Source organism: Haliotis rubra, unplaced genomic scaffold (genome assembly GCF_003918875.1).
Source record: "Haliotis rubra isolate DU_JTF1 unplaced genomic scaffold, ASM391887v1 Scf787, whole genome shotgun sequence".
Lineage (NCBI taxonomy): Eukaryota > Metazoa > Mollusca > Gastropoda > Lepetellida > Haliotidae > Haliotis > Haliotis rubra.
Window position 1 is genome coordinate 365744 of NW_025767509.1, and position 11178 is coordinate 376921.

Here is an 11178-nt window from a genome sequence, read left to right on the forward strand (position 1 = left end):
ATTCTTAAAACTAGGTCAATGTAACTCACATCACATGGGGAGTATTAGTTGTGGATACGGACGCTATATTTTCGTTATCTTTTGTTCACGGTGAACCAAACTATTCCAATTCAAAGTTCCCCAATAAGAGGATACGCTTTGGTAGTTACACAATTTATAAGAAAAGATGACAACGTACTACATGTGAAAGCACGTAATAGCGATTTGGATGGCCCTATCCGATATATAAGTTAGTTCTTAGATTCCCATATTCTTCTGTTTGTGTAGATGTATTTTGACTAATTTTTCATCGTTATTACCAGAGTAATAGCCATATCTTCAAATGTAATGAAATTACTGAAAATAACACAACATTTTAGTTGACGTCATTGCTTGTTTTGTGCATTTTGCGACGTCGGAAAAAGACGACATTGGTATGCTGATTAGTATATATCTCACCTAATTTCCATTAATTGTGTGAAAGGTCTCGGCTTCTTTGTCAGAATTAACACTCTTTAAACAAAACATAAAATGACTGATTTTTCCGTTTAAATAGTGTCCTGAATATATCAACAATTAGACAGTTTGACTGTGTATCTTTTTGTGAGCAACACGCGCACCTGCTTGGCATTAATTTAACGTAAATGAAAGATAACATTTCAAAACACCCGAATATATTGTTTAGGATAAGAATTTTCTTTGTTTATGATTATGTAGCTATTTCTCTTCATAAGTATGCAATGGAAGATGCAAACAGATAGCTTTATATATGGAACTAGTACGAACTATATGTTAGAATATGGATGTAAGATTTGTCCAAATTAAGACATGACATGGTTTATATATTTTTATTTTTTTTTCGTATAAATATAGTTAGAGTTTGATATCCTGTCATCACAATATTTTTAAATCGAATATGAATTGATTATATTATCGAAAACAATGATAGTGGATCATAAAACGTTTCCGACAAACGCGCACCTGGCCAATCAATTTACACCATTGTTTTCTCTATAAAACGACACAAAAATGTGCAAAGAACAAGATAATTCCATTAAATATGGGTGCATATACATTTCATAACATATATAAATCATATTCATTAAATATTATCAGTTTTACTTATAAGGTTGAATTAAATCGCCGTTCATTAACCTGTTCATGTGAAACTGCAATATTAGTTCAAATGCATTGAATATTGTTCATCATAGGAACTAAAGTAGTTGCAGTTATGGCTACGTTTGATCTTCTAACACTTATGTAAAGGTTTAGAATATGGTGTACTGCACTAAATGTGTCAATTTCTTATGTAAATATTATTCAAACAATCAAAAACTTTCAAAGAATAAAACACCGTAAACCCTATATGCACGTGTGATATGATATTGAACAAGGCTAAATGTAGATACTGAAGTCAGTTTCATGAAAAAGTGTCTGAACTATCCGCAAAATATACACCATAATACTGACAGTGTAATCGGAAGGATTGGGCGATTGTGTTTACTCTTGTTCAACCGACCTTCACCTCAAAGAAATTGCCTAATATGTACAACAATGTTGACGTATGACATCACTACCGATGACCTATTTCTTACAAAATGGCGGCTTTGCTGACAAGGATACACAGGATTTTGAGAGGACCCTTCCATTGATTTAGGGATCGTTTGTACTTAAATATGACATGTAAGTAATCAGAATGATTCTGACTATCTGTGTATTGTTATATGTTTTTATCATTTTTAATGTAAGTAAGAGAAGAAGCCAAAAATGCTGATGCTTACAGTTGTCGTTCTGCGTGATTTTGCATCAGTCATGGCGTCACGCTGCACGGAAACTTTGACAATTTCTTATGAATTATCAAATCATTGCATTGTATCTATTTATAATTTCCTATTTCTTGCTACGATACTCTTTCCATGCATATTCCAAAGGTATTGAGCCATTGCAAGCTATGAATAGACGGATGAATGTTGGAAAAATTCAGAAAATGCTACACAGTGTAAAATAGGTTTTTGTCTTTGTTTACATTTCGAAGCAGCGCAGTCTTTCGAGCACAGCGTTCGTTTTCACACCCAATATGTTTCGTCTTATTTTATCTAGACAGTTGGTATTGGTGACAAAGACCAGTTGCAGTTTGATTCTAAAATGTATGGGGAATTCATTTATGCATTTTTCGAAGCTGAATATGAAATATACGTGATGTAATAGGCGTCTCAATACCGGCCTTCGCAAAACGTGATTTTGTAAACACTATCCAATATGGCGGAAAGCACTCTACGGCGTTCGTGTAAGTGCATTTTCGTAAACATCCCAACCGATGCTAGATTCATCGGCAACGTTTCAGAGTTATCATTAGCGATTTGATGTAAAACTGATATCAGTGATCATGAATATGTTATTTTGGAAATTCAATACTCCCAGTAATTATCCGATTTTCACATTTAAAAACATACAGCAAATAACGCTTTGAATCGTGATTTAGTGCTGTGTCCAAAGTGGCGACATTTTCGATGAAGCCTATTTTGAAAGGTCATTTTCAGCACTTGAGCTTTGCCTAAAATAATAGTGGATGGTATCAAGAAACAGGAAATATCCCGCAGAATTCGAAAATGTGAAGTGTATTTGTGTGCGTGGGATATTTTGATTTTTATTGGACTTGAAATTGAGGGTTGAAGGGGAAGGACATATATGTCCCTGTGGCATCCAGGGGGTTAAAGTAAACCTACAATTAACTTTATGATAGTGTTTTGTCTTTTTAACACAAATTCCATCCAATTCAGCGGGAAAGGGGAATTAATTGACCTAGCGGGTTTTGCAAATGATAATATAGTGTACGGATACATTCAAAGGGTTTGGTGAATCGGCTTTCAAACTGCGACCGTATATGCTGATTATACGGGCGGAAATTTATAGCATTGACCAATCAGAACTCGTGTTTCATACTAAGTTGAATTAGAGTTAGTAACTTCAATTTCTCACACTTGTATGTACAAGTTGAACAACAATCAATGAAGAATTAACAGCGTCTGAATCACTCCCCTCCTCCACATGGGCTTGAGAAGCCAATAGTAGAATGTGCGGATTAGATTGGCGACCGATATTTAGTGTCCCTCATCAAGAAATAACGAGTTTAGCATTCCGTTGAGATTTTTCACATTTCAAAACATACAGCAAATAACGCTGTGAATCGCGATTTCATACTGTGTCAAAAATCGCCATTTTCGATGAAATATTTTGAAGGTCATTTCCAGCGCTTGAGCTTTGCCAGAAATGTCCTGTGGATGGTATCAAGAAGCAGGAAATATTCCACAGAATTCGAAATGTGAAGTGTATTTGTGTGCGTGGGATATTTTTGATTTTTATTGGACTTGAAATTGAGGGTTGAAGGGGAAGGTCATATATGTCCCTGTGGCATCCAGGGGTTAACGTAAAAACCTACAATTAATAACTTTATGATGAGTGAACATCTTTTTAACACAAATTCCATCAATTCAGCGGGAAAGGGAATTAATTGACCTAGCGGGTTTTCCAAATGATAATATAGTGTACGGATACATTCAAAGGGTTGCGAACGGTTAAACTGGGTACCGTATATGCTGATTATACGGCGGAAATTTATAGCATTGACCAACTGTGAACTCGTGTTTCATACTGTTGAATTAGAATTAGTAACTTCACGTCTCACACTTGTATGTACAAGTTGAACAACAATCAATGAAGAATTAACAGTCTGAATTCAATTCTCCACATGGGCTTGAGAAGCCAATAGTGGAATGCGGATTAGATTATGACCGATATTTAGTGTCCCTCATCAAGAAATAAATTGAAGCTTAGTATTCCTACATTCCTTTGTAAAGAAGTAGTCCCAAGCAGACACTTTTGAGTATCAAGAGCTTCCAGGTACGTCTCGATGCATATAAACCTGGCCTTATTGTTTTAATGTCAAGTTCCAACACCTGGTAAACATCTTGTCCAATATACATTGTAAGACTGTTTTCAGAAGTGAAACTCGGCAGTGGGTGATGTCAACCGCACAATGTATGACTGACCAGCGTTACAGTTCAGTATATCGTTGACAATGTTTGGATAGGTTCAGTTCAGGACAATCCATCTTAAGAATATATTCTACATACAGCTGTTTACAAAATGATCTTAAGAATATATTCTACATAAGCAAGCTGTTTACAAAATGGGTCCCTGGAATTGCCATATCATATTTGTGAGTGCAGGCCAAACCATGTCAACAATTAAGAACACCTCGTGTAAACTGTTCGAATCCTTAAATTCCTCACAACACCAGGAATGATTAGAAACTTTCACAATCAATCCTATTCTCAATCTTAAATAACCCTGATACAAATATATGAAATCATTTTAGGCACAAAAATATACTCTGACTTAAGAATTTAGACATTCCAGACATGACAATGCAAACAAATGCAGACACCAATATTCGATTTGTATTCCGCAAATAATTTTAGAGGTTTTGTGGATAAGTCCAGTGATAGACATAATCGAGGCCTTCCAATCCCATCTAAGCTTGTTTCTGTTGTAATTGTTGCACCTTTAAAACACGTATCACGTGTGCCATGCTCTTGATAGGTTCAAGTGTCTACAATATCATGAACATTATGTACAGGCTAATATTTCGGTGTGTTTCAATGAAACGTAGTTTGCAAAATGACTGTAACTTCAGCTTTAGGTTAATGGTTGAATAGTCAACTTCTAGTGAACTAATTTACCAGAAAAAAATAGAACCAGTGGGACGCGTATATATCGGAGTCACTCATTGCCATGTGTTGTGTACTGCGTGGTAACTCTTCCATAAGTGGTCTGTTAAATTGTTAATCTTGAAGAATTTATGTATAATAATATCCTTGTTTTCTGCTTCGTTTATAGAGTTTCGTGTTCTTTCCCTACGCAGACTTGCACAGTATTGTAATAATGTTTGTATTTATATTCCCTTAAGAAGTAAAAAAACAAACACATTTACACTCAATCCTTAAATGTTCCATCTGAAAGTTCCCTGTTATTAAAAGCAGATATACTGATGAAGCCCCACCTTACCAGAAGTCTATTGATTACAAAGGTCCAGACAGTTGCTTGGAGATAACCTGATATCAGGTTATGATCTCTGAATCGAAGTTTAATGTTCAGTTGGTATATGTCTTGCAGACAGGCTTGTCCCAATTGGGAATGCCAGACAATTAAGCAATGCAGAATGCCAAACTGATCTTATAAGTCACTGTACTTTAGGCTTTTCGACATGGCAATCCTCTTCAGCATCCACTTCTGCAATGGATGTTCCTAGATTGTGTACCAAATTATGCAGTCAATGTTAAACGGAAGGCCTAATTGTGTGACATTGGTACTAAAAATTATTTTTACAGTGGCATTTTTCGTTTTTGAAATATTTAGTTTTTTTCTTTAATTTCTTTAAAAATAATAAGGGTGCTTTTCAGTTATTTTCTTTTAAATTCGAACTTTCAATTATAAAAATTGCGAGAAAAGTCTCGAAAATAATAGAAAAAAAGAAAACAATCGAAATTACGGACATATAATTGTAGTAACGAAAATAATTGACAGAACGAGTGTTTTGACTGACAAAAACTGGTTTGCCCTGCCAATGCGACATCGTCCGGCTTTGGCATGTTACAGCTTGACGAGAGACATTTCACAGTATGGACAAAATGTTTGTTCTCTATATTTCGTTAAAAAGTAAAAACAAAATGAAACATATTCAAACTCAATTCTTAAATGTTCCATCTGAAAGTCGAATTCCCTGTTACTAACAGCAGTTATACTGATGGCCCACGTACATGAAACTCTGTTGATTAGCATGGTTCCAGGCGGATGTTGGGGGGTAACCTGAGATCAGGTTATGATCTGGAAATCGAAGTTTAATTCTCAGTTGGTATATGTCTTGCGGACAGGCTTTTCTCAGCAGGGAATGTCAGACATTTCAGCTAGTCAGAATGCCAAATTGATTTAATAAGACACTGCAGCTTAGGCTTTTAAACATGGCAAATGTATCGTGTCTGTTGCCAGGCTAAATGTGTGCTAACTTAAGCCGTCTATGTCTTTTTTCGTAATTGCGAGTTTTTTTAAATAGTTTTGGGTGTTTTCTCATTTACTATATTGTAAATTCGAGCTTCCAATTATAAACAAAGAAGAGAAAAGTCTAGATAGAGAAAAAAAAAAAAATTACAAACGTAGAATTGCAGTGACGAAAAGTATAGACAGAACGAGAATTTTGACCGACAAAAACAGGTTTGTGCTGCCAATGCCAATCACTAGGCTTTGGCATATTACCCTTTGACAAGGCACATTGTTTTACAGAGCCGACTTCTTGCTGTGCCCAGTTGTCTATAGAAAGAAATATGAGAATTTGTCCATTATGCACTTCATCTATTGAAGATGAAATTCATTATGTATTTGTATGTCCATATCATGATGATCTTAGAAGAAAATATATTTCAAGTAATTATCTATCAAAATATCCAACGATAGCCTTTGTCTCGATTCTCACTTCCAGAAATGAAACTGTTATCCGTAACCTTTCTCTATTTGTAAAACATGCTGTTGTCTTGAGAAATGATAGGTTATCTAAGCAATAACCATTATAATTGCCATTGTATTATGTACTGTAGTTATGTATATGTATGCAACTCCTTGTATATGGGCCGGAGGCCTTGAATACAATAAACTTGACTTGACTTGACTTGACAAGGCACATTGTTTTCCAGAGCCGACTTCTTGCTGTGCCCAGTTGTGTTTGTTGGTATTCTTGGAGGTAAAGAAAATGATTAAGGTAGCTCAATCAAAATTTACCTATTTAATTTTAAAAACATATACAAAATTCCCGACCATCTCTTCACCTTTGTGAGAAGATGGTCCTGAAAAACATTCTTTTTAAATGTAGCCTAATACATCTTAGGGATTGACAGTTGATATAAAGGAAAGTATGATATTACCGGCTTCATATTGTACTCCTTTCATGGAGTCAACTGGTGGGTTTACTGTGAAATAGATCCTAACAGTGCCGACTAATACGCAGTTTTGTGTTGGGTGAGACCGGTGTGAAGGTAATTTTGTCTTGCATCTCAGTTATATAACTTAATATATCAATAATCTGTTTGGGTGTCGTGATCTGGGAATGTTTCCCATCTTAAGTCTGCAATGTCTCTATTTCTCCCAAGTTGTCCAAGAAATGTTTGACAGTTCAATTTTTCAATATGTGAGGTGAGGTGAAATTGGGTTTAACGTCGCGCTGGAGAATATTTCGCTCATATGACGACGTGCATGCGTGTGTATGTGTATGTGGGGCTGCTTGTACTATCCCAGACTTAAGATGGTTTTATAATGCTAGCCTCACTGAGGTACCATGCCGCAGGGAAGCATGAATACCCCACTCAGACACATTATACTGACTCCGAGCCGACCAGTCCTTGTTGTATCCATTCATGCCGAGCGCCAGGCAGGGACCAACAAGCACCATATTTTAACGTCTTTTGGTATGACGCGGTCGGGGATCAAATCCGCGACCTCCAGCTCTCCAGGCGAACGCTCTAACCACTACACCACGGAGGCGGTCTTTTTCAGTGTGTACAAATACTTCCCTTCATGATCAGTAAATTGCACCTATAAGATCAAAGAAAGGCAAGAGACAGATAATTAAATAGTCGGTGATGGGGATTAAATATAACTTACTGATTATAACGAAAGTGAAACATATAGAATTACGACTCGACGTGTAATAGTTGTCAGTTCGACTAGTGCTGATTTAAGAGGAATGACCTCGTTTATCTTCAATCGGAGCAGATTCAACCCTGAGGGTAATGTCATTAAAATAAGATGTTGTATTCTGATACGACACCGCAATTCCTTAAGATTTGACAACCCCACAACAGAAGCTCACGTCAGGTGTACGCTTAGCGAACGGTTCAATCTGAATCACAGATGCGTGGATGATTGCGTCAATCAATTCAGCTTCAAATCTTGATTAGGAATGGCCCACAGTAGGTGAACTTGGTATCTATATCAGCTTGTTGCTTAAGTAGTCTGCTGATCTGGTGTGACGTCTTATCGATGCTGGCTCTTGTCTAGGATACTATGTTGATGGTGAGATGGTTGATACAATTGTCCTATTGACTAATTCATGTTACATTTGCATAGTACGTAATCAGCCAATTGAAGGTGGTGTTTTTCGTTGATGTGAGACGATCGTGGACGTATAATCGTTATTGCCATCGTGACCACCGAACACAGGGCGTTTATTGTTTTTATGTTATTTTAGGTACAATCTCATTGTTCAATCAGAAATTCAAAGTTTTCCTTGTTATAGAGTAGGTGTTTTGTCCTGATTTCGTCCCACCTGTATGTATTATTCACAAAGCAAAATATCAGCTGAGGCATTTTGGGAGGAGATTACACCAATAGTCGTTGTGAACAGAAATGTGAAAACTCAACGTTTCATGGATAACATTCATTATTCATTGAATTGCCCTACCAATTCCGCAATGTCTGACTCTTCACAAACAAAATTGTACAGAACATCCCCGCAGTCAAAAAAGTTAATGTGTTGTCGTGGCCTACACGCTCCACGGACATGTCCCCTCTGGGATGCCATAGATGGCGTGTTCAACAACAGCTACATCCACCAGCCAACCAACAGAATCTGGTTCAGGGTCTGTTAGAAGAATGGAGCCATATCCCACATGGGGGCGGTGGGGTAGCCTAATGGTTAAAGCGTTGGCTCGTCACGCCGAAGACCCGGGTTCGAATCCCCACATGGGTACAATGTGTGAAGCCCATTTCTGGTGTCCCCCGCCCTGATGTTGCTGGAATATTGCTAAAAGCGGCGTAAAACCAAACTCAGCCATATCCCACATGACGTCATTAGACAGCTGACTTTTCCTTGGCGCTGGAGGGTATATGTGTGTGCCTTGTCATTGAAGCTTTTGTTGCTACCCACTTGTAGTTCAGGCAATTGTATGACTATCAACATTTTCAATACATTATATTGCATCATCCTCATTCTTTTAGCCATTAGTTTCTTAAAAAAATATATTTGATTTTGAAGAATGTTTAATTTGACCAAGGTTATTTTTGTTCAAAGTTTCAACTTCCTATCAATATAAAATAAATATTAAAAAATGAGTAGCTATTGCGATTAGTGCCATGTGTAGATACGACTTTAACAAAGAAAACCATCTAGGTGCGTGGCTGTTTTGATCCTGGGGAAGGGTTTCAGGACACTCTATTTAAAACCGATGGAATTGGTATTGGTGCCTACTTCAGCAGTGTTTTTATCAGGTATTATTCACTTATGTGCAGTGACCATTGTTTCTAGTGCCGTAATAAGAACCCATGTGGGCGCGTGCCTGTTCTTTCCCGAATTGATGCTGGTATTTAATAATAGCCACCTTGGAAACATGTATTCAAAACACAAATGGCACCTGTAAAGAGACACCTCCTCGTGGTGGGTGCTGGGTAACGCTAAGAGCTCTTCAACCCCCCGTGTGGGCCCAGGGGTATATTTGGTCCACCAACCTGTTAGCCGTGGGTTGCGCCCCTGTGTCGGTGGAGGACGGGAGTGGAGACAGTTCCACTAACTTTCGGCGATATACCTTCACGCTGAGGGCACTGGTCCACTAACTTTCGGCGATATGCCTTCACGCTCATGTGCGTCAAAAAGGTGAAAGTTAAAAAGCGGCAACGTCGAAATTAGCACTATATAGAGATAGGCCATATATAGAGATAGCATAACACATTACACCCACACTGCATATTTTGACAGCATCAGTGCTTGTCACCCTCTATTAGACCATGGGGTTAATACTCAATGGCATGGGTTTGCTCAAATAATGAGCTGATACTGCAGTGTTGAGGAAGACTTGTAGTTATAGTTCCATGATGTCACACACTCCATTGCCGCTCTTTACGGTTTCCTCTGATAGCTGAACTACACATTTGTATATCAGCTACACATTTCCTAAATGTTTATGCAAAGGAAATATGCATCTGCTCACTTGACCATAATATGTTTCAGTTACATTATTTTTATCAAGAATTTCTAACTTCAAATATAGCTTTTTGTACTCCTGCTTTGAACCCTGCCCCTTTGGGTGTTTATGTGCAGTATATCTCCCCCACTGGTCTATCAGAGTGAAAATATCAGTGTTAAGTGATGAAGTGTATATTTGGCACCATTTCCATGCTAATAATACTAATTACCTTAACCTGGGTACTTAGATTGTAGCCTACAACCTTATTACCTACAAGTAATGGCTGTCTGCGTCAAACATTGTTTGTTTTTAGTAACCTGATACATTTTGTGGCTGGTTATGACAAACAAATTCTAATTACCGGATAACACTTTACTGCTGCTGAGAGATCCTGAAAGATAAAAACTTTTCTTGCATTTGGGCCAGGACTATAACCTTGTCTGTCCAAATGCCACTGCCACTCAGCCAGTATAATTATGACCAATACACGTACATCTTTCTACTCACAGTGTGACTCAACTGAAAACCACAAATGTTGGTTACGTTGTATTTTTCTGTACTTGGTTCAAACTTGATATAGTTTCAAATGCTAGAGATTTTTTCCACTTCAATTTGACAAACAAATACATGTTCTGATGCATTTGAATCTGTTAACTTATGAATGCAGTCAGATTTCCCTTTTTGAGCTTTCGTAATTCCATTGCAGATATATCTTTGTATGTTTAATACAGGAACATTCCCTCATTTCAAAGTCTAAACCCTGTACATTGTGTAACATTAGAAAGAGGGTAAACACCAGTGGACAGAATAATATTAACTGAAAAATCAAGGATAAATCAGTAAACACATTAAGACATATTATAACTTCTTGGTAGGTCAGTAGACCAAATGTTTCTATGCAGGGATATGTTATTCGGTTTTTATGGTTTTTTAAGTTCCCTTAGCGGTCAAATTGCATAAAAGGGTCATTTTGTTCAAAGCGGGGGTAATAACTTTTCTTTTTTAAAAATGAGGTGAACATTTCTTTCATTACAAACAGTAAGACTTAAAGCCTCTTCCTGTTGTAAGTTACCTTTACAAAGCCATAACAACAGTTTCTGAAATGCCGCTTTGATGCATCTATTCAGGTAGTGTGCATCATTCATCATTGGCCAATCATCGGCTGATAGTTTTCACTGTCGACTAACAGCAC